We start from the raw sequence: 26,111 nt of genomic DNA, 5'->3' as shown, positions 1-26,111 counted from the left end.
TGATATAGTTACAAATTAACAATTTTATAATTTTTTTTCTTTGCTTGTAGCGTGAACGTTTCTTCTTGCCAGATTTCATGATTCTACGTGAAGGAGAAATACTCTGTAGGTCCTAAAGACTGAGTTTGAGAGTATCAAAGCATATGACACAAATGGCCAACCCTTTTGACTGCATTGATTTAGATGCTTAGCAATTGTACATTCCCAAAGACTATGAATATCAGTATGTGACGTAAATTGCATCTCGGTAACCTGATACACTGCTGAGAAGAAGGGCTTTGAACAGTCGAAGAAACAGGGTGACAAACAAATAATCCTATAATGTTTCCGTTTTTACCGACTGAGGTAGGGCACCATAATAAATTAACAATTTGCAGTGAAATGGGAAAAATATCATTAAAAGAAACCTGTATTCGATACTCTATGAGACTACATACGTTGTTCGATGTTTCTTGTACAAATTAAACACAATGATTCGTACAGAGCCAGAAAACGTGATGTATTGCTTAATTGCACTGAGCTAGGAAGCATAGTGCCCCGCACTTTCACATCTCTATACAACAAACTGTCCAAAGTATTGTTTTATCGGAACCTGGGAGTGCAATGAGAATTCCGGAAATAGAAAGTCATCATCACATTGTTAATTGCAATCTCGTAGTGCAATGAAAAATCCGAAAACGGAAATAAGCTTAGCAGACTCCACAAAAGGTTGCTGTAGTATTTCATTATGAAATAGTGATACGTCTTAGTTCTCGGACTTGAAGTGGCGTACATTTGCAAATACTGTGACTGTCATTTTCAATTTAAATCAGTATTAATCCGATATGAGGTTCAACTACGACGTGTTAAAGCAGTGTGGGTCAAGTCCATTGCCGAAGATAACTTTCTGAAAAATTGCGAAGATATCATTTGGTAATGAATCGTATTTTAACGTATGCGTAAAATGTAGAGCTAACTGATCAATTGCTCTTTCACCTTATCCTTTCGGGACGTCTATCTTGATGAATTTTCTGTACACTTTTAATGCTGATTGAATTGAAAATTGTACACGCAGTGTTGGCGGCTAGCTATGGCGACTGCTGCATAATGACCAAGCAGTATAAGAAAGTAAAATATTTGCAAGAACAATAATTAAAAATACTATGAAGTAATGTAAACATCAGAACACAGTACACGTTTTCTATTTTGAGAACAAACACGAAAATTCATATGTCTGTGCGTCGAACGAATTTAAAGCAGTACTAAGTTCTATGACCAGGCTTACATTTATGTATAATTTCAAACGATCGCACGAAACGCTCACTTCAAACAATCTTCCCAGCTTGAAAGGCTACAAATATTAGATATTACTGCTTGGTTTCGAAATTATTAAACTCTCTCCGGTTACATATTATTTTTCTACAGTATGATTATGATGCTTTACCATTAGCGCACCAGCCGTGGAATGCCTAAGACAAGAAGGAAACGAAATTATACTCCTTCCTAACACAGTGGGAATTATTATCTACAATGACGTATTTCACGTTTCAGAACAATATTTGACATAATTTTTGTACAAAAAGACGTTTCCAGGTAATTATGATTCTTTTGAAGCGGTACTGCTGCTTACAAATCTCGCAGCATAAACTCAGAAGACGCTTATTCCCTCGATGGCAGCTCTGGTAATTTGATGACTTAACCTTGTCTCCGGTCTCTCGCTACGCCTGCTAAGTCGCCAGCGTAGACAGTTGTTTTGTTCGTAACGAAAATTGATTATAGTACTGGAAAAAGGGTGAATAAAATATAAATACCTCTTCTTTTGAGATGTATATTCATTTCCAAGTTCTTGTAACCAGAATGATAAACATTTGGAATGTATCCACTAGCAACTGCAGCAACGACATGAAGACGTAGTTAGCCGCGACCAATTATAAGACACTTACGAATTTCCAATGTTAAAGTAAAGCTTCAAAATTGTCTCACACGTCGTCCTATAAAGGGTTTCCTGATATCAGAGCGTCTATTCATATTGTCGTTTCCTACATTTCAGTGTACACTATTCCATTCCTTCCATTGGCCATCGTTTAATCCTCTCTTTGGTACGGTACGATTTACTCTGTTTTTCCAGGATGTCTTGGTTAGTTCTCTTTTGTTTATTAGTGCTGGGACTATATTAAAACTCTTTTTGTCCGACTTGGTTCGGATTCCTTGTTAAGGTGTAGATCCCCTTTCCCTAGGGATGGGCAGGGTCACGGAAGTCGCCGAAGTGGCGTTCAGTGAAAGACCTTCAATATTCCAGTGAGCCAAATGAAATTATTATTATTATAACCTAAATATAATCCGTAAGCGTGTATTTTAGAACAAAAATAAAGACAAAACCCCACTGAGGTTGCCACAACTGCGGTGAAACATGTTTGGATACTGAAGCAGAACAATAATAGTGTACTCGCAAACGGCGGACCCATCTGACTTATTTTCTGGGAGCACTGGAACTGATCTCACAGTTCCTATATGAAATACTAAATGAGTTCCATTGTGTTGAGGTCGGGATTCTGGGCTGATCACTCCATTTCAGAGATGTTACTGTTCACAGACCATCGCCGCACGAAAACTAAACTGAAATCCTCCCGAACGTGCGATGAAGGCCCAACGGTACCGTTGGTACCGACCGGCCGCCGTGTCATCCTCAGACCAAAGGCATCACTGGATGCGGATATGGAAGGGCATGTGGTCAGCACACCACTCTCCCGACCGTTCAAATGGTTCAAATGGCTCTGAGCACTATGGGACTCAACTGCTGAGGTTATTAGTCCCCTAGAACTTAGAACTAGTTAAACCTAACTAACCTAAGGACATCACAAACATCCATGCCCGAGGCAGGATTCGAACCTGTGACCGTAGCCGTCTTGCGGTTCCAGACTGCAGCGCCTTTAACCGCACGGCCACTTCGGCCACTCTCCCGGCCGTATGTCAGACCATCGCCACAGAGATGTTGCTTTATAACAGGATGCAATGTCATACCATTGCAACCATCAACTCCGAACTGTTTCTTTACTGTACGTGGTACTCAACGTTGCAAAATGCGTTCATGTTCTACCGCATCTGGCAATTTATTGACAGCAGTAACAGGACCACACACTAACCACCAAAAATACCTCCACACCGTAACATACCTCCCCCATACTTTACTTTTGCCGCTACACATTGAACTATCCTGATATTTGAAAACTTCTGCAAACAACAGACAGGCATATACTTAATCTTCTATATTTAAGAACGCAACGAATTCAACACAAATGGCCTTTGTTGTCCGTCCAAAGAAACATGTAACCTACTTTGTAACCCTTCCCTAACAGGAAAATAAGTTCACAATTAAGTGCAAACAGTTGGAAGAACAAAAGGAAATGCTTTCACAGTCACTAGCTGACTATCAAATATTTTTCTCGCTCTCCTTGAGCGGAGCACATTGGAACAGATTAATACTTAAGTCATAGCCTGTACGAGTTCAAAGTTTCTAAAGTCTTGCCATGAGAGTCTAACAGAATACCAACAGGCCAGCCAGCAGCTTCCGAGGTCCCTTGGTGGCGGCGGGGTCGTGCGGTCGGTGGTGCTGGATGCTGAGCAGACATCCTGTCTTGACTGGGTGGTCGCAGACGCGGTCCTAAATACCCGCACAGCGGGGGTACACATCCTCCTAATTGGCTGCCCTTGGCATTGGCGGATCAAGCAAAAGGTTCATGGCATGAGCGATGTTTCTTGCTGATTTACGCGCCCTCTGTACTGCGGCCCGGTGTACGCGAGAGTCCTCTAAAGGTCGTGCAGCAAAGCAGGGGCTGAGCTGGCAACCAGCCTAACGGCGGTGTGCTGTTGGGTTGCCGTGTGATGTAGGCGTTTGACGGCTTTTGCGACACGCCGCACATGATGGAAGGAAATATTCTCCAGGCATTCTGCTATTACGGCTTCTACAAGAACAACACGATATTCCCATCCTGTTTTTATGCTGGTAAGTGACATCTATAGCGTCGGATACTTTTGATAGAAAAAATTACTTTTACGGATTTTGTACAAAGAGGACAAGCGATCGACAATGTAAAGTTGCCCAAGAAGACTAAAATTCTTAGAAAAACTGATATAAGCTACAAGGAAAATGACTAATACACAATGTGTACAAAAACCAAAGAGAACAATGTAAATAGAAGGCAAAGAACAATATGGTGGAATTAGGAATGACGAGATTGCAGTATGTTCCCATTCTGAGCAACCTGGGCATCAGAGATGTAAAGACGGAAATAAAATAAATGTTCTGGAGGTTTAATATTCAGGGTGAAAGGATATTGTCATAAGATTAGTATTTGTAATTGCTATCATCACTGAAAGTGAGCCGTAATTAGAGCACTTTGTGATGATAGTGGGCAATGTAAAGAGCAGAGAATATGGATTCACAGTAAACCAAATGAAGACGAAATTGATAAAGAGTATCAGAAATGATATTAGCAATAAAATTAGTTTGTGAAGGACATAGAAAACAAAATAAAATTTTGCTAGATGATGTTACAGATGGATGCTTGAAAACTGTACGGAATGAAAAGATTAAAATGGCGAGATTCTCCGCTGAGTGGTGGAAGGAAGTACTAGTGATATGAAGATTTTGGCATAGGAAAGTATGTCGTGACGTCCAGCATCAAACTCCGTCGAAGAACTGATTTTCTTCTCCCCCTCCCCATCTCCAGGCCCACATATATCTAGTCTCAAGGTTTCAGTCTGTACACATCTATGCTGTTTCCACTTACTTTCTCGTGTAAAGTATCCCACTCCCTGTAGGTCATAGTTTTGGCCTTTTCTTACCTCTTGAATCCTGTCTCACAGTTATTTTAATGGCAATAGTCTCTGTGATAGCCTCCATTTCTGAATGCTTGCTATAAGCATCAGAGGAAACAGGTGGTGCTGTTAGAATTAATCTAAATATATCATCTAAACTCTATATCAATACAAAATCTTATCATTCTCACTAACTTCACAAAATTCAATTTAGTTATCACATCCAAAGGTCGTAATTTTATTCTCATTGCAGCCTGTTCCTTGATCGATATATCTATTTTCCTGTCCATTCTATTAATTCCCTGCTTGTAAATTCTCCATAGATAGTTGCTAGCTGCTTGTTGCTCAGTTTTTAATAGTTTTTCCCCATTAAAAGCACTTGTCTCACTGTGTTAACTCTAAAGTGATGAGTCTCGCTGTGTGTATACTTTCCGTTTTAGGCGGAACGGAATCTTAGCTTTGAAAACCCATTTCGTTTCAGTAAATGAACTCCAGGCTACTGCCCATCACTCCGTTGCTTATTTCCTTTCCCATCCACCAGGCCAATGGCCATTAGCTGTCACATTTTGACAGGATAGGCGGGAGGAAGTAATTCCAGTCACACTCACTCTGCATACACACATGCAGTTAAGTAACCTACAGCTGGAATATTATCGTAATTTTGGCCTAAAGGAGGTTGAGTGAGTAAGTATGCATATGGTTTACAGACGCCTTTATGTCTTGGTCTTGCTCCGTCACTTACACACGTATGGAAAGAAAAATATCTAGCGTTCGTGATTTACAACAAAACTAATGAATACATGAAATGATTTTAGTTAATTATGAACTGTTGCTAATCTGGTGGTTGTATGTTCCGTTCGTGGTTCTCTACACTGATGCAGTAGACCTAAGCGCGACAAAACCTCAAAATTTTGAGTCACTCGATCATTTATAAATTCTAAATTAAAAGACTTATGTGACTCACGTTTGGCATTTCTGTAATCTGTGGAAGATGATCTACCAAATTATCATAGCTAAAATTACGCTAGGTTAGTATCACTAACACGTGGTGGTCTGATCCCATACAGTTCACAGTAAAAAAAGGCAAAGATTTCTCTAAATTTTTATGAATAAGCCGTTCAACAAGAATCAACAAATTAAGTGATCAATTGGGTGAAATAAATTTTTAATTGATACAGTCTGTTGCATTCTCCAACGCCACGTGGCGCCTGAGCCAAAAGATCAAAATTATCAAAAAGGAAGTCCTCCTTAGACTGGATTGAATGTAAGGATCTCTTATTTGTTACCAACTTTCCATGAAAGAATGTGGTTGGCAGAATAAATAGTACAAAGTTAGGGAGTCCGAAGCTTAAACACTCGTCGACTTTCTGGTACTTGTACCATAATCAACGCTAAGTTAAAGTAATTAGTCTTACACTTTTGTGAACAGACCCCTTCACATTACTTGGGAAATATGATGAGATTGCAGATGATTCAAGATTTTCCTTACCAGGTCGTGGAGCAAGCCAAATGCGTTAGGACTGCAATAAGGCTACCGCATTGTCCTTAGGTCACCTGAGACGGTCGGAGAGTGTGGGAGGGTGCAGGGTGCCCCTACGTTGTACCAGACACAGAGGTAACTGTCCATTGTTCCTCTGAATCTCCTCTAAGACAGGGTGATGTTATTACCCCACGCCTACATCACTACACTACTTTCTGGCTCTGAAGGAGCGCATTTGTAATGTTCTTGATCCCGTGGTTATTAACTCCACTTTCCCAAGGAATGATATCCTTCACCATTGGCAGAGTGACTAATCTCCAGCATTAAAAAAATTTTAATTACGTTTGTTAGCTGGAATGCAATAGTGGCATTTATTGCACCCAAACTACTTACATACCATACAAGTGGGACGTATTTCTCCCTTTAAAGTATAGCGTTTCAGTGATTTAAAAGTGGTACAACGGACTACCATTAACTTCTTCTTCTTGTGGAGGTCGTACCGCTGCCACAGCGCCCCGTATCTGTGAATCAAACGCCTCTGTCTCATCATTATTCCTCGTCTGCTTCTATTTCTTCTCTTTCCATCGTTTCTTCGATATCCCTTAGCCAACCGTTCCATGATTATCCTCTTTTTATCCAATTCCTATTTCAATAGTGGCAGTCTCTCTGATGGCCGTCGTTTCTAATTACTTACTATCAGAGTAGAACACTTACCCACGAAAAGCACAGATGTCGAATTCGAGTCTCGGTCCGGTACACAGATCTACAGGAAGTTTCAGGGTCAATAGGAACAAGGAAGTGATGTTATGGGGTGGTAATTAATCTATATCCTTCCTTAAATTCTCGTTTCTCACTGAGATCCAAAGTTTGATCACTATCTAACCTATCCCAGTTATCGAGACGTATACAGCAGGTTTTTTTTCAGCCGACGTCTAATGAGATTCACAATTCTCAACAGTGTGAGTAGTCTCCATAGACGATATTTGGTTTAGTTTCTAGGTTAAGAAAAGGTCAGATTAAAGACAGAACCGTTAGAAAATAAATAAATAAATAAAACTATGTATACTCCTCGATTTGTTTGTTCTGTATTATTTCAGTTCCATTGTAATCCAATTTCCAGCTGCTTTGCGTAGTATAGGTTAGTGGTACACAGATTGGCAGAAGAACTATTGAGATTAATGAATCTCAGTGTCTCCTATTCCACCAGGGCCGCAGTGGGTTATACTCAGAGTCACTAACATTCTCACAGCATGATGGAATTCTCCATAGATGTGAGGCACACTTTAATTATGGCAGCTACGCATTACGGAGGTGTCACGCAGTACACGGGACATGGCCTCGTATTACTACCAGCAAGCGTGTGCAGAACCTGTCATCAATCAAGAGTATTTAACGGTGTGTTGTTCGCACACTGTCAAAGGCTGGCATGGCATGACACGGGGCGAGTTACACTGGCAGCCACAGAAGCCCATTGCCAATCTCGTCTACAAGTTACACTGCAGCCAGCTGTAGTAGCGCAAGAACAGCAGCAATCACCACAGCAATTCCTACAACAACAACAGGAGTTGTACCTGCATTGGCCACACTGGCTTTGCCCGAACTCGTACGGTACTCGACAGCTTAGTCTGGCGCGAGCAATGAGTGAAGGGAAAATATCTATTAGGAGTACTACGAATGTAGACTATGGACAGTTGGGGATGTGGGTCTCGCGTGAGGCGTGCAAGGGATAAGTCCGTGCAGTCGCACTATCTTCTGTGCCCTCGGTGGCTCAGATGGATTGAGCGTCTGCCATGTATGCAGGAGATCCCTGGTTCGAGTCCTATCAGGGCACACATTTTCAGCTGTCCCCATTGATAAATATCAGCAACACCTGTCAGCACCTTAGGGTTTCGATTTAATTATCATTTCATTCTAGAAAAGCTGCACGGTTATCAATGGCATCTCCTCATAGAGTGTTTTGTAATGATGAGTCACGCTATACCCTGTGGTAATTCGTTGGTAGTGTTTGGGTTTGGCAAGTTGCCTGTGAGGGAGGGGAATGCTGACGCAAAAACCGCATTTTTTAAGGAGTGTACTAAACTGCTCCCTAATCACTGACTTTCAGTTTCGATTCGTGTACCATACTAGACACTGCGTATCTCTAGACCTCTGGGAGTCATGAATGGCTACAAACGGTCTCCAAGTAGCCTCACATAACCACTTACAGTGAAAGGGCTGTTCAGTTGGACTAGACCACCCATTACATTCCCCGTAAACACAGCCCACACCATTATGGCGCCACCACCAGCTGGCACAGTGCCTTGCTAACAACTAGGATCCGTGGCTTCGTGAGGTCTGTGCCACACTCGAATCTTACCATCAGCTCTTACCGACTAAAATCCGGGACTCATCTGTCCAAGTCACGGTTTTACTGTCGTCTAGGCTCCAACCGATATGGTCAGAAGCCTAAGGGAGGTTTGTGCAGGCGATGTTGTGTCGTTAGCGAAGACACTCACATCTGTCGTTTTCTCCCATAGCCCATTACAGCTAGACTTCGCCATACTGTCCCAACGGATACGTTCGTCGCACGTCTCACATTGATTTCTGCGATTAATTCGCGAAGTGTTGCTTGTCTGTTCACACTAACAACTCTGAGCAAACGCTGCTGCTCGAGGTCGTTCAGTGGAGGTTCAAATGGTTCAAATGACTCTGAGCACTATGGGACTTAACTGCTGAGGTCATCAGTCCCCTAGAACTTAAAGCTACTTAAACCTAACTAACGTAAGGACATCACACACATCCATGCCCGAGGCAGGATTCGAGTCTGCGATGGTAGCGGTCGCGTGGTTCCAGACAGTAGCGCCTAGAACCGCTCGGCCACCCCGGCCTGCTTATGCAAAGCACTCTTCGCTCTCATCAAACGTAATCAACCGATCCATTTTATTATAAACGTTATTAAGTCATACAGTATTTTGCCCTGCGTGCAGTAGAATAACGATTCGGAAATGGTAATTGTTTGTATCATTATGCCAGCACCCCCTGTCAACGCAGCATCTGTGAGACAATGGTTTCTGACGGAAACATTCCTGAAATGAACTACCCCTGCAGGACCGCCCGGCTAGCCACGCGGTCTAACGCGCTGCTTCCCGAGCGGGAAGGCGTGCCAGTTCCCGGCACGAATCCGCCCCGTGGATTAGTGTCAAGGCCTGGTGTGCCGGCCAGCCTGTAGATGGTTTTCAAGGCGGTTTTCCATCTGCCTCGGCGAATGTGGGATGATTCCCCTTATTCCGCCTCAGTTACACCATGTCGGTGCTTGCTGCGCAAACAATGTCTCCACGTACGTGAACACCATAATTACTCTAACATGCAAACAATTGGAATTACACTCGTCTGATGCGAGACATTCCCAGGCGAGAGGGGTGGGGGTCTCCCGAGGAGCGGGGAGGGGGTTGTTCACTAGTGGCCGATGCCGCACTGTAAACCTGGTTCGGTATGGGGCGGCGGTGGGGCGGGTGGACTGCTGTGGCCTGCTGTGGGGTTATGAAGCACTGAGGGCTACGGCGGGACAAGCCTCTCCGTCGTTTCTAGGTCACCAGCTCAATACACAATACAATACACCCCTCCCGTGTTCCGATCTCAACATAATGGAACACCTGTGGTATGTGTCAGATCTGCAACCTCGTTCCAGGCCCCAGCATCCACTATCACTAAGTTCGCAGGTCTCCATAGTCATTCAGGTACTTTACTCAAAGCGTGCTCCACAGAGTCCAAGCCGTCGTAATGGTCAAGATAGACACACCCCACAGTAAAGTACACTAGTAGTGTCCGAATACTTTTGATGAGATAATGTGGAGCCATATTTTAACCATCTGAAAATTCCATTACCTACTATTACTACTGCCCTCTTATGTGTGAATGACGTGACAATGTATGAGCTCATAGAAATGTAACTATATGGGTCAATCATTAATACTTAATTTCATGTTAGTTTTGACTGTCCGTATCTATGTATGAAAACATGTATATATGTTTATGTAACATGTATTTTTTTTTAAAAAAGTGCGTTTTCCGCAGCTTTGTAGACAAAATACAGTTGGTGATTTGGTGTACACTTAGTAAATCAAATAAATCAAACAATCTGTAATACATCTCATTGTGAGAAGTTCTTCTTACCATGTATTGCAAAAACACTTCCAACCAACGCATACTCTGTACTGGACACAGTTTACTCGCATATGCATAGAAACGTATGAGAAAAAATCTAAGGAATGATTCCTGGTTAGCTGCAAGCAATAAATGAACTAACTCTAGTGTAAACGTAATTTATTTAGGGACTCCATGATTTTCATTGAGCTTCGTAGCTTCTTTATGTTAATTAGAACTAGTTTAAGTATTTCTCTTCCTATCAACATGCAATAAACAGCCTTTTAGGTGAAACATAACTCATTCTGTAAATTGAATCCATATAAAATTATTATCTTAATAGTTACAAATCATACGCTACTCGCTGCCAAAGCTGTTATATTGTTTACACACGATTATTTAAATAAATGCGCCAGAGAAAGGAGTGGTACACTCACTGCAAGATTTCCTCATTTCACGAACCGAAGCTCTACTGCACTGTCAAAATCTTCCTATACCCTAACTCAGAGGTTTCTCACTGATGTTGAAGACGGAGTCGACGCGAACAGTTGCACACTTTCGGCGTACTTACCTCTGCACATCATTTTGTTTTGGGGTACTTCATGATTCATGTTCGCCGTGTCACAATACTTTCTCTGCCTACACAGTAACTCTGTCACCTCTGGATATCGGTTTTAGTTCAAACATTACGCATCCGTTTGCACACAAGGTATACATACCTACACTCTACCATTTGTTGAACAGATTGATTACCATAGGAATTCTTCATACCTCTCGCTCTTAGTCTATCGCATTATACCTCCTTATGTGTTGAGTACTTTGCTGAAAATTAAACAGCTTGATGCTGATATCAGTGTTTAAATATATTACAGGGAATTTAAAAAGTGACGTGGCACGCTATTCTGATCGCTCTTTTCTGTGCTATAATTACTCTTTGTTATCACATTGACATGCTGAAAACAATTATGATGTTGTATAACTGAGTGATATTAAGCAAAGGCTGAAGCTTTAGGCTGAATTCTAAGACCTGTATAGCCCACTTAGTAACTGGATTGTACTGTATATATACGATAATAGTTTTTACAGTCTGACACAGATGGTATTTAATTGTGTATGTAATAAAAAATGGATTCCCCAAACTTTACTGGATCCTAGTATTGGCAATCCATCGTGGATGAACAAAATGTTGTCTTACTCAAATTTGAACTTAGTGGACGTTATCTATTTTATTCAGCCACTATGCCTAGGTAAGGGTTTCGTGACCTCTTTCTTAGTTTCCATTCCTTATAACTTCTGTGAAATATTTGCTTTAATATTAAAAGTGTCAGTTAACAGCATCATAAAGAATTTTTTTCACTTCGGTTCAATTAATTACGTCATTCTGTCATATTAAATCCAGTCTGAATACATTTGTGTACGTGAATGTGATGCTATATGTTCAGCGATACCGTGCTGCATCAGAGCTGAAATGCGATACTCATAGTACAAAGCATCCACTTTTAATTCTGAGTTCTGCGTCGTGATTATAAGTAGCAGCGAATCCGCATCTAAGCCGTTGCGGCGCTCTGAATGGAAAGTAATTGTGTTGTAAATTACTTGTACTTATGAAATGAAATTACGCAATTAAATGATCTGTTAAAAAAACAAATATCATCACGCAATTTTTATTTAACTCGTCATTCCTCAAACATCCCCACAACCTGCGTGGACATAAGTCTTTCAAAATCAAAACTGTGTTTCAAAAAATTGGAAGAAAATGCTGGACACACACATGAAACTTAACGCTTTATATTCTGAAAATCAGTCATTAACCACTCCTAACAACTTTATTCACAACAGTTGTTCGAAATTTGTCTGTAATTTTCTAAATAAAAAATTTGTTGAGATGGATTCCAGCAACAGCATATTTTGGCTACAGTGTTCCATATCGCTCCATATGTATTGCATGCCCCATAGTAGCATCACCGGGGAACCGTGAAAATTTGTCCGAATTTTATCTTGGCAACCCCCGGAAGCAGAACCAGAAAAATATCATCCACATAATTCCGAAAACTGCAAGAGCTGACAACTGAGAGAATTATCGCATAATTAGCTTAACAGCTTATGCATCTAAGTTGATGACAAAAATAATGTACAGAAAAATAGAAAAGAAAATTGAGGATGTGTTAGATGAAGATCAGTTTGGCTTTAGGAAAGTTAAAGGCACCAGAGAGGCAATTCTGACGTTGAGGTTGATAATGGAAGCAAGACTAAAGAAAAATCAAGACACGTTCACATTATTTGTGGACCTGGAAAAATTGACGAACAACGTAAAATGGCGCAAGATGTACGAAAATGTGAGAAAAATAGAGGTGAGTTATAGGGACAGACGGATAATATACAACATGTAGAAGAGCCAAGAGGGAATATTATGAGTAGACGATCAAGAAAAATGTGACCGCATTAAAAAAGGGTGTAAAACAGGAAAGCAATCTTTCACCCCTTCTGTTCAATCTGTGCATCCAAAGAAGCAATGATGGAAATAAAAGAAAGGTTCACAAGTGGAATTAAAATTCAAGGTGAAAGTATATCGATGATACCATTCGGTGATGGCATTTCTATCCTGAGTGAAGGTGAAGAAGAATTACAGTATCTGCTGAATGGAATGAACATTCTAATGAGTACTGTATATGGACTGTGTGAAAATCGAAGAGAGGCGAAAGTAATGAAAAGCAGCAGACTTGAGAACAGTGAGAAAATTAACATCAGGGCTGATAGTCACGAAGCAGATGAAATTAATAAATTCTACTAGCTAGGCAGCAAAATAACCAATAACGGACGGAGCAAAGATGAAATCAAAAGCAGACTAGCACAGGGAAAAGAGCATTCCTGACCGAAAGATGTCTACTTCTGTCAGACATTGGCCTTAATTCGAGAAAGGAGTTTCTGTGACTGTAATCTGGAGCACAGCATTGTATGGACTGTGAGAAAACCGGAACAGAAGAGATCGAAGCAGTTGAGATTTGGTGCTACACATAAACGATGAAAATTAGATGGATTGATAAGGTAAGGAAGGTGGAGGTTCTGCGTAAGAACGTAGAGGAAAGGAATATGTGGGAAACACTGACAAAGAGAAGGGATGGAACATCTGTTAAGACATCAGGAAATGACTTCCATGGTACTATAAGCGCTGTAGAAGTCAAAACTGTAGAGGAAGGCAAAGATAGGAATACATCCAGCAAATAAGTGAACACGTAGGTTGCAAGTCCTACTCCGAGATGAAGAGAGGTTGACACAGGAGAGGAATTCGTGGCGGACAGCTTCAAAACAGTCAGATGACTGTTGACACAAAAAATAAATAAAGAAAATAAAAATAAAAGAATAATGAACACCTTCGTCTGCAAAGTCATCCGATCTATTCCCAACTGAGAAAGTTCTGAGTATTATGAGCAGGACCCTCGAACCATCTTGACGATCTAAAGCGTCAGTTGCACAGAATTTGGCATGTTATCTCTTAGGAAGACACCCAACAACTCTATCAGTCAATGCCAACCAGTATAACTGCTTGCATAAGTGCCAGAGATGGACTAACACGTTACTGATTTTCTCAGTTTGTAAAGCTCTTCCTCTTGAATAAATCAACCAGTTTCCCCTAAATTATAATTATTTGTTTGTGTGTACATGTACATCACACCTGCTGCGTTCCGTCCCATTTCCATGTGGTGCGTAGTATTTTCATTGTCTTGGAATTATTTAATATTTGAATTGTAAGTTCCAGTTAGAAATGGTGAGTATGAACCTTGACCTCACATTGGTGGTTCTCCGACTATATAAATTCAACGAGACACAGGATGAGTTTAGTTGCTAATAAAATGGACCAAATCATTTTAATTAACACATGTTCCCAAAAACACATATCAATACATTTAGTTGACTACAGTTAACACATGTAAAGAGAGGAAATCAGAACAGGCAAAGAACGAGTATAAAAGAATTTGAAACGTATACCAGAGAAATATTTATTGACCGCTCATAAATAATCAAGTAAAATGCAAATCTCAGATAAGGCGCAGGTGGCCATGAATACGGCTTGATTTTAAATTTAGATTAATGAAGTTACTTTTATAAAGGAATATATAAATAAAATGTAAACCAAAACGCCCTCAGGGCTTCGCTTAAAAAGGGGATCAGCAAATATTATCTTGAGTACCAGAAGCAGTTGTACAGAGGCAGAACAAATAATACCCATAGATTACGAAACGGGTAAAACCTGACAGACTGAAATAACAGTGACACAGTGACATATCTAATTTTACCATTGCACTTTAGCCAAGCCAGTAAACGCGGGTTGACTAAAACGCACAGCACGTGGTATAAAGAACCCTATGGCACACAGAATAGCTCCATATCGTAACTCATACCGTCTACACATACGGACCTCATCAAATGAGTCCATCTGCCTTAGCAATTCCAGTTTGCCCACGAATTCTGTTGACACTCGTAATAGACCAAGTTCCTGAGTTTCCTTCCGAGCGACGTGCTTCTCGGGCGTGTGACGAACACCAACGCAGACCAGCTGCAAATCATATTCAACTTCGGCAGTTGCTCACAGCGTCCATGTAGCACGTGGATGCAATTAATTGCCCTTCGATGGCCATCCTCCAGTTATCGGCAGAGAGAGCACGTATCACCAGAAGAGACGTGAAGCTGGTGTTTACGTAGCTACGAATGTTATTGGCGCAATGTCTGGCCATCAGAATCTGTACGCCAACACTTCTCTTTCCCTTGATTACACTATGCGCCCTTATAACAGTCTGCGACCGACGGCTAGACGAGGAAGTAGTTTCTTCTGTTGCCACGAAGAACGAAGCCAGGCAAGCAGATGTGATGGGTAAACACGCTGAATTTGAAATTCAAATGTGCAACAGCGCTAGGTGCCGTCTCACTTTAGGGAACTAACACCCTGCCTTCCTCTAATTTAAAACATCCTTTAGTGACCGAAGGAAATAGTTGTATTTCGTTTCGAGGGCACCAAACTGTTGCAACATCATCCAGGCCAGCACAATGCCGGTAGTGCGCAGTTAGCGTGCCTGCCGGGTAAACTTGCGGTGCCGGCAACACGAGAGGCTACTTACCTGATGAAGCTCCGAGCACCCAGCGGCTAGCGACAAGTAGTTTGTCACGTAAACACCCGGCAGCGGCAGCAGCCGTAACTCGCCACGCCGCCAGTGGCGTGTGCGGCTCAGTTCAGTGCTAAATTTACAGTTGGCGGCTGGCGCCGGTACAACAGCCCACCGAGACGTGCAGTGTTCCAAGACGTTTGGTACAATCGTTGCAAAACGAGTTTAAATTGTTGCGTACTAGATTTTCTTTCTTCACCTATGATGGCTCTATCAGATAAAAAAAATAGGTGCGCTCCAATTTTAATTGCAACACCAAGTGAGTATCAGACATGGCCAAAGTAAGTATTTATTCCCATCTCCTCCACTCCTCACTCCCAACTATCCATACCCCGCTATCCCCTACTTGTCCATCTCCTTCTACTCCATTCTCTGTCCTCGTCAACCCCCTTCTCTTCGTTCGTCTCGTCCTCCCTCTCTCTCTTTCCACCACTTTCTTCCTCCTGTCTCCGTCCATCTCTTGTTTCCTTTCTCTTTGCCCATCCGCTTCTTTCTCTTCTGCCCATCTCCTCTTCCTCCTCTCTATGTCTATCTCCTCCGTATTGTCAACCTCTCTGTCTCCCCCTTCCCCTCCCTCTGTGCATCTCCTTCTCCATTTCCTCCTCGCCCACTAACCGGCCATCTCCTCCTCTCATCTGTCCGTATTCTGCTTCTCTGTCTCTCCATCTCCTCCCCATTATCCCTCCATGACGCTATCACACCTACCCAAGAAGGGATTTTCTGGGTCTTATACCGACAGTATTTCTTTCCATACACTAAGTGGTAAGCTCAACGGACAAAAAATTAATGCCTTTTAGAAATCATTACATCAATCAATACTGTCATTCAGTACTGTGGACTTCCGTCCATTGACTTCATAACACCCTGGATTAGGTTAGGAGGTGACTCCACAAGGCTGTGCAGGTACGTAGCATCCAGGTTAAGCCACTCGATATGATCGCACAGTTCCGCCAAACCGCGGGATGCTGATGGCGTTTTATCTGTGTTTAAACATGCCCCACAGATTTTCTGTGGTGTATGAGTCAGGTCATTATGCAGGCGAGTTGACAGGCAGTACGGTAGGGAAGTGTTCAGAAAACCAGTCACATATTTTTCCAGGTTGATGACTTCTGCTGTTCGCTTGAAAAGTATGGCTACCAACAGCATACTCATTATGCACATGTTGAAACTTCATGGCAGATTAACACCGTGCGCCGGACCGAAACTCGAACTCGGTACTTTTGTCTTTGGCGGCCAATTGCTCTACCGACTTAGCTATCGAAGCACGACTCACAACTCGTCCTCACAGCTCTATTGCGTCAGTACCTCACGCTCTACCTTTCCAACTTCACAGAGGTCTCCTGCGGAAGTTGTAGGACTGGCACTCCTGGGAAGAAGGACATTGCGCAGACCTGAGATTTTGACTGAAACTCATCACCTGATCATTCATAATTTTGAAATAATCATGCTGGTTCATGTTAGTGGTCACCTCGGTGGGAAAACCCAATTTCTAATAAGAAGAACACACCCAAAACATCACAGAACCACCTCCGGCTTGGACTTGACCTTGCAAATATTCAGTATGCAATGCGTCATTTGGGCTTTGCTGCACTCGATGTCATTTGAATATAGGCAAAAACGTGATTCATCACGCGATATTACGTCAAATCCGCCAGCTACTGTCCACGCGCAGCTTTATGTGCGTGTGTGAGTAATTGCCTCTTGAGAGATGACAGACTGCTAATGTTCATTGCACACAATTACCGTCGAAGTGTTTTCTCGATAATAGGTGAGGATAGACCTTCTTTCACTGCATGCAGCAATTCCTGTCGGCTCAGAGAGCATTTTGCTTCGTAATCCGTCAAAAACGTCTGTGCTCCATCTCAGTTAGGATCAATAATGTGATGTGTTTCGTAGCGATGTATGTTACACCACTGCTTCTACACACAGTGAACAGTCAGCCCCAAAACACCAACAAATCCAGGAACCTCACACACCGCATGGCCATCGGCACGACCAAACACGACTGAACGTTTCTGCCACTTTTGCAATGTTGCATTTGCTCGTGTTTACGTACGATGTACGTCTGAAGCATAAATGTCCCATTCATCACTACTTCCTTACGCTCACAAAGAAGCGCTGCGTGTGCTGTTGAGCACATGACTCGATCGCTTCGTCATAAGTAAAGACTTAACAGTTCTTCTGTGAATGCACAATTGCGGAGAGGGAGCTAGTTTTTTTCCGGTGAGGTTATACCTCCCAAGTTTGTACAAAATCGAACAAGAAGTTTAAGAGAAGTTTTTCCACATTCCCAACGCATGAAGACGTCACAAACACTTTACATTTATTTGACGTATTTCATACATATCTGTGGACATATTTACCTGTATCTCTAGCGAATTTATCCTGCAGTTTCATTAGTGTTTATGACGTCATACCTCTTGAAATGTATGCCGCACCATGATATAGTTTTGCAAGTACATCCAGTGGTATACGTAGATACTGTCTGAGAAGTGTGTTGCGGATATACTTCTTAACGAAAAGGTAGTAAATTTAAAGATCATGCATGATGTGGCAGTCTTTCACGCATCTCAGTGTTTCTGATGTCATATGTTCGGAACTACGTATCGTAGAATGACATATTTTTGCAAGCACATTCAAAGGCAGATAAGAATACTCCCTGCAAACACAATTGGTAGTAAAGGAGTAATTAATTAAAAAGTCATATACGACTTGCTGGATCTAATGACACAAAAATGTCTCTTTTTAATTTTCGTTCTAGATATATTTTCGGAGGAGCTGGAGGTCAAAGAAAGTTTATGTGGCAATACTTTAATCAGATGTCTGACTTTTCAGTAAATGTTGCGTCTAAAGACAGTTACGGTTCAAAAACGGCTCTCAGCACTATGGGACTTAACTGCTGAGGTCATCAGATCCGTAGAACTTAGAACTACTTAAACCTAACTAACCTAAGGACATCACACACAGCCATGAACGAGGCAGGATTAGAACCTGCGACCATAGAGGTCTCGCGGTTCCAGACTGAAGCGCCTAGAACCGCTCGGCCACTCCGGCCGGCGCCAGTGACGACAGTGGGTGTTTTTGGTAGAATACTACAGTTCGGGAGCTCTATTTCGTATAACCCTGCTGGATCCCGCAAAGTTTCTTGATCTTTTTCCTTTTTTTCGCACTGTTCTCATTTCTCCTGCATTGGATCTTGTCCTTCCCTCTGTCCATTTTGTTTCTGCTTCCTTCGGAGCTTCATTCTCTGACTTAACTTCCCATCTCTCAACTTTGCGCTTAAATACCTTCCTGCCCAAAACGGATGAATAATTTATCTGAGTTTTTTCTAGGGCCTCTTTGACCTCTCATATCTAGGGTATGGTTTTTAGTCTTTCTACGTATTTAAGAATTTTGTGTGTAAGTGTTGCTCTGGGAAGCCTAGAGAGGTGACCATAAAATCTTAGTCGCCTTTTTATAATGTCTGCTGCAAGTTTGGGCAATTTCTCATTTCTTTGACGAGATTGTAGTCTATAGCCCTCTTCTGCTTTCTTTGGCCCCAGTGTCTTTCTGATGATTTTAGGTTCTTAGTTTAATACGTTTTCTAGATCACCTTTTATGTGGACTGTCAGGGTTTCACTGGCATACAGTTCTAGTTTAATACCGTATTGTAGTGCCTAATTTTTGTGTTTTTGGACAAGCATTTTTTACTGCACACCTTGTAGATTCTTCCACACTCTCTCTTTAGTTTTTGGAGGCGAATGTTTCGTGCTATTTTCTCTCACCCCCTGGGTTCAAGAACTTCCCTTAAGTATTTAAAATATGCTATTCTGTTGATGTGACCGTATTTTCTTGTCTACTATTGGGTGTCAGTTTTTTGTGTCGATAAACTCAGACTTTAGGAAATATATTTGGAGACCAACTTTCTCTGCACATTCTCTAAGTGATTCAGCCTATTTGATTCCTTCTATCACGTCATCTGTCCAAGAATTCACTAGTATACACTGTTTATTACACGAAACGTATCCTAAAAACATATGTCATTTAATGGGGAACACAATTATTGGTCCGACAGGGCAGAAATATTCTTAAGAGCAATGATCAGTTAAAAATTAATTATCTGTCACGGCCCACATATAAGTGCAAAATATGCCAATGGAATATGTTAATCACTCTTGCTACCTTCAGACAGAGTGCCCAGTTGTACTGATTTAAGCGCGGATGTCTTTCACAAAACATAAATAATCTTCAGAACAGGTGCTAAACGATTTTACTGCATCTCAAAACATAATGTTCCTCAGAACTTTTCTTAAAACTCATGACTACTTGGGGACATGGATTGTCACAAAGGTAAATATTTCTTTTTGTTCTAAGAGTAATCTGATGCTTTAAGTGTTTTAATGTCGTCTCGGCCGCTCCAGGAGTAAATCTAATAACCCACCACTCTGCGACAAGTGTTATTTCACCCTGAACAACAACTTTCTTGAAGTTGTCAGTGTGCATTTTATATCGTCACTCTTTGGGCCATCATTAGTCCTAATAACATAACTCATCTACTACTTTCAGTGTCTCATTTCCCAGTCTAATTTTTTTCAATACTGACTAGATTCCATCATCACTGTTTGACTGGTGTTCACCTTATATTCTTATAATCCGAACTCGGACTCTACGAGTTTTTCCATTCTTCCATATTTTGCCGGCACGGTAGCTCAGATTGTTCGGTCTGAGGGCTGGTTACCCTCTGTAAAGGAATCAACGACGGGCTTGAAAGGATGTCGTGTGACGTTCGCCCCGTACCGCACAAAATGAAGAGACGTAAAAAAAGGAAGGAAAACGAAAAATAAAATAAAATAAAATAAAATAAAGGTGGTTTCGTGCTTGCCATGCAGCTGGCTCGGGCTCAATTCCCAGCCAGGTTGGAGACTTTCTCAGCTCTTGGACTGTGTGTTGTGTTGTCCTATCATCTTTTCACCCTCATCACCGGTACGCAAGTCGCCCAGTGTGGCGTCGACTGAAATAAGACTTGCACTCGGCGGCCGAACTTCCCTTGACGGGCCCTCCCGGCCATCAATGCCACACGCTCATTTCATTTTAGCGGCTTCCAGCCTAAACTTTTCCCAATACAAAATTTCACTGAATTAAATTTTCTGCGAAAAGTTCCTGTTAATTTTCTGTAGGACTAATAGATTGCGTGTAGCAAGCGGGAGAAAATTAAAGTTTTGTGTGTGTTATTCTTAGGTCTTGTAGGCTGCATAAAATCCATGATTCAGGCAGCTGATACACCCCGTATTTATTTCGCCAACAACATCGTGACATACATCTTCAACAATATACCAGGTGGGGATCAGGGAAGTTGACATCACAGAGATAATTCAACCCTCCAGCTCTATCCCTCAACCGAAAAGAACATCTTACAACAAGTAGTTACGTTTTTACGGTTGTCAATTTCCTGATCCTCAAGTAAAGCAGCGTGAAAGGTAATAGTCTCAAAAACAGGAAAGAATTCTAAAACTTACGAATACTGGTTGTGTAACTCAGGATATTTCCCAGCTGCTTGCATGAGGACAAGCCACATGCATGAGTGTGGCCTAATGCCCGCAGAGAACTTTCCATCCAGGAAGTAGGGTCCATTCATAGGCTGATCATCCCTGCAATCAGAAAGAAGCCCGACACAGTTCGTGAGTCCACAGGCAGAACTGGCAAAACACAGGAAGTTGCGAAGCCAAGGCAGAATGGAGAAGATAGTCCAACTAGGGAAACGCGAAAGGAGGAATGAAAGACTGTCTAGAAGTAGAAACTAGTAGAAGAGTATTTCCTTCCCCTCTACCCCAGTTACGCGGTCGCATACATCTACAACTACACACCTGCTCCACAAGCTACCGTACGGTGCTTGGTGAAGTGTACCACGTACCAATACTAGTGATTTCCTTTCCTGCTCGACTCGTAAACAGAGCGCGGGAGAAAAGACTGCCTATAAGCCTCTCTGCGAGTCCTAATATTTCTTATTTTCGTTCTTCATTTGGTCTCTAGTACCCATTCCCTAAATTCCCTCAGTAGTGTCCAACGAATAAAGCGTCGTGAGTTCACGAAGCATTCCATACTACTTAAGTGCTAATCGAATCTACTGTTAGCAGATGTAGCTCTGATGTACGCCATCTACTTTACAGATCAGATGCACTTTCTCCTAATTCTCCCAATGAAACGAAATCAATAATTTGCTTTCCCTAATACCATCCTGACATTCCCGTTCCGTTTCGTATAGCTTTGCAACATTACGCCTGGATAGTTAATCGCTGTGACTGCGTCAAGCAGCGCATTAATACACTGAGGTGACAAGGGGATAGCGATATGCACATATAAAGACGGCAGTATTAGTTTGCACGCAATGTATAAATGGGCAGTGTATTGTCGGAGCTGTCATTTAGGTGATTCATGCGAAAAGGTGTCAGACGTGATCATGGCCGTACGTTGGGAATTAACAGAGTGTGAACTCGGAATGGTGGATGGAGATAGACGCAAGGGACATTCGATTTGGGAAATTGTTAGGGAATTTGATATTCCGAGATCCGCAGTGTCTAGAGTGTTCCGAGAGTACAAAATTTCAGGCATTACTTCTCATCACGGACAGCCCAGCCGCCGATGGCCTTCACTTCTTCACTGAGTGCAGTCGTGTCCGCGTAGAGTTGTCAGTGTTAACAGAAAGGCAACATTGACTAAAATAACAGCAAAAATCAATGTGAGATGTACAATGAGCGTATCCGTTAGGACAATGCGGCGAAATTTGGTGTTAGTGGGGTATAAACGCACAGGTACTAATAGCGTAACATCGCCTGCAAAACCTCTCCTGTACTCGTGAACATATCAGTTGCACCCTAGAAGACTGTAAAACTGTGTCCTGGTCTGACGAATCGCGATTTAAATTGGCAACGGCTGGTGATAGGATTCGAGTATGGAACAGACCCTAAAAACCCCTGGAACGAAGTTGTCCAGAAGGCACTGTGAAAGTTGCTGGTGGTTCCGTAATGGCCTCCGTTATGTGTACATGGAATGGACTTTGTCCTGTGCTCCAACTGAACGGATCATTGTGTAGAGGGTCGAATGATTAGAGCGATTAAGTTAGTTAAAAGTAGGAGTTTCACAGTGATGAAGTTAGTTAAAATGTGGAGGTATATTGGGAGCCAGACGCCAAATGTGTGTTACATTCTGTTGTGCAGTTTCATTGTACGGTACCGTGGTGAAAGTGAGACGGTAGAGCGCAGAGTTAAGCAACGTGAAGGAGAACAGTGTGGCGGCGCCCAGCTGAGGACATCACAAGAAGCAGCTGCCGCACGCCAAGGTGTCAACATCGAGGACGGTAATAGGGTCAGTTTTCCCCCGCCAAGCAACACCAGAATGTTCCACCGACCTACTGGAGAGGAAGAACCGCAAATTTCAGCGGCAGAAAACAATTTTTAAGTACCGGTAGCTACCTCGTTATTATCGACTATCATGAGTCTTTGGAGTGACGCAGAACCTGTGTCACTCAAGACCACAACCATTTGGAGAAATCATTGTCATCATCCGTCATCATAATAACCATTGTCGTAATGCAGTTGGTCGCCTAGGTGGCGGCCGCTTTACCGATCATCGTCACTATCGACTGACGCCGTCAGCAGGCAGCGGCCTGTAATGAGAGTCATCACCTGGGGTGCTTTGTGCTAATGGACTGCCGCAATTGTCCTGGGACGCTGCATCCACATCTGTGACCGGGGCCGGATCCAGGGACTCTGGTCCACCGACGCCGGATGGCCGAGTATCGACATATCACACTGCTGCCGCAGCCAAGGTTCCCAGCAGCGATCAAGAGAGAGGCCGCTGTACGATCCGGCGGATTCCAGTTATGCCAGCGCTGCTACAATCGCAGCAGCAGGCGCACATGTGAACCACCTTCGTCGACACCGAGAATATTACAGCAGAAGCAAACCCCGCACAGAGGTCTAACAACCACTATACATCAGTTGAACAATAAATGCTGTTATTTTCACCAAGAGCCACTCGTGGACACACCCCACCATCCTCTTCCTCACGCCTAGTACGGAACCCATGTTCGAATCTAGCGACAGACAGTGGAGTGCCGTGCCTGTTTACAAATGGCTGAAAATATGTTTGGCTGTTTGGAGACCATTTACAGCCGTCCAATGACTTCATGTTCCTATTGAACGATGTAATTATTTTGGATGACATTGCGCCATGTCAATGGCCCACAGGTGTTCTGGACAGTTCTTGCCAATGATTGGGCCCATCAGACATTTTTGGGACACAATAGAGAGGTCCGTTTGTGCACAATGTCCTACGCCGGCAACACTTCCCAAATTATGGACGCCTATAGATGCAGCATGGCTTCATTTCTGCTGAGGCGTCCAGCGAGTTGTTGATTCCATGCCAGATCCAGTTCCTGCACTACGCCAGTAAAAAAGAGTCTGACACCGTATTACGATGTATCTCAAGACATTTTTCACCTCAGCGTTCTACTGCTTTCTAACGACACAGAATTGTTTCTCGTATTCATACGCTATACTTATCTACTTGTAGAGAACGCTGCCACTCATCACACAAACTAGAAACTCTGTCTAAACCATTCTGCATCCCTCTCCAGTCACTCATCTGAGCCGTGACGGCTCCAGTTCATTTTATGTCTCTTCCCAGTGCGTTCTTCCACTGGCGTCCCGATAGGCGGCGAGAAACTAACTTGTAGTTTTCGTAGATGACCGCTGGTTCAGAGAAGGGCGTAGCGCATGTGCACCTATGGATTTTAGCGCTCTGCGGTTCCTGCAGCCGTTAGCTCTGTTTGTGCTGACATCGACTTGTCACCCAGCTGGGTAGTGGCAATCACTTTGCTGTATCGACGGTGTCTTCCTATGGCCTTCAGTGAATTTGCAATTCCCTGTTTATCCAGGCCGGCCGGTGTAGCCATCCGGTTCTAGGCGCTGCAGTCTGGGACCTCGTGACCGCTACGGTCGCAGGTTCGAATCCTACCTCGGGCATGGATGTGTGTGACGTCCTTTGGTTGGTTAGGTTTAAGTACTTCTAAGTTCTAGGGGATTGATGATCACAAATGTTAAGTCTCATAGTGCTCAGAGCCATTTGAACCTGTTTTTCCAGGCTGTAGAGACACGGACGCTTGCAGTTTTGCCCTCATTGTTCTCGCGTACGCAAGGACCATTGCTGGAAAATTTTGCAGTCAGTACTGCTCGCGGTCTGATAACTGTGCCTTTGCTGTTGGTGCATTATGGATCACGACCATTTCGATTTATTACAATTAATCTTGACCGAAACCGTGTTGTACCTTTGCATTTATTTCACTGGTGGAAGTTTTGGGTGGAAGTTAGTGACTCTCCCTGAATTGGCTATAAAGTGCACCTCTGAGACCTTTACTTGCCGTACATTTCCAAGGCCACAAGACGTGCAGCACTTTCAAATTCAGTGGATTACTAGTGAAACTTAATTTTCTCCTCATGTGTACGTAATTTGTTGTTTGAGTTTAGCGTTTAATAAAGTTCTTTACTCAGTTTTACCACTTTGGTCGTGAATATTGTGGCATGATTCCTGTTCACTGTGTTTGAGATTTTCTTACGTATTGAAAAGCTTCTAATTTTACCTTTTCATTAATTTAAGCTGAAATCCTTTTATTAATATGTGTGTTTTTAAACTAGGTTCTAGATGGTTGAGAGGCCTGAAAACTGATTGAAGGAATCACTGATTGCAATGCCTAGTCACTAAGTGTCCCTGTGGAGTAGTAAGCTTAACCATTCATTGGTTCTATGTCTTTGATTCAAGGAGGCACCTGTCTTTACAGTTTTTTAATAAAGTTTACATAACTTACTTGAGGATGAGTAAAATATATTTTATTATATTTTTATACTCCCTTACCAGTGTGGGTGTATTGTGTATTGAACCGGGAACCCAGAAACGACAGAGAGGGTTCGTCCCGCCATAGTCCTCAGTGGTAGCCAACCCCAAAACAGGCCACAGCAGTCCACCAACCCCACCGCCACCCACACCGTGGTGTTTGTTAGCGGCTCTTCTTGGCCTAGTGTAGCGCGAGCCCGACATTTCGGCGGCTGGCGGCCGCGAGGATCTTTCAACTATTGTGCCTCTGGACGTGCCTCCCCGCTGTCTCTGAGGCGTTTCCGCTGTTGCTACAGTGGAAAGGATCACCCCGGCGGCTTGTCTTCATTAAGATTCGTCTTTCCCATCTCAAGGCTATTCTGTAAGTGCTTCAACTTCTAAGCATTCTTCCTAAAGGCCACAGATGTGGGATGTAATTAAATTTGGAGGCAGTCCAATTAGCTCTTCAACCATTTGCGTTTACACTTGGCGTTCTGAAAAAAATTTAATGTAATTTTCATTCTGATTGCCCTCTCCCTAGATTTCTATTTGTAATTATAACTCAATATTCCTTGCTTGAGCTTACTTTGTCATTGTGTCCGTTCTGTAGATGTAAGAAAACTTGTCAGATCTGCAATGCTTGGGTGTTTACTTGAAGTACCAGTTCTTGGCCACTATGACTGCTTAAGAAGACTTTGCAACAGTTA

Source organism: Schistocerca americana, chromosome 6, assembly GCF_021461395.2.
Source record: "Schistocerca americana isolate TAMUIC-IGC-003095 chromosome 6, iqSchAmer2.1, whole genome shotgun sequence".
Classification (NCBI taxonomy): domain Eukaryota; kingdom Metazoa; phylum Arthropoda; class Insecta; order Orthoptera; family Acrididae; genus Schistocerca; species Schistocerca americana.
This window is presented reverse-complemented; position numbering follows the sequence as displayed.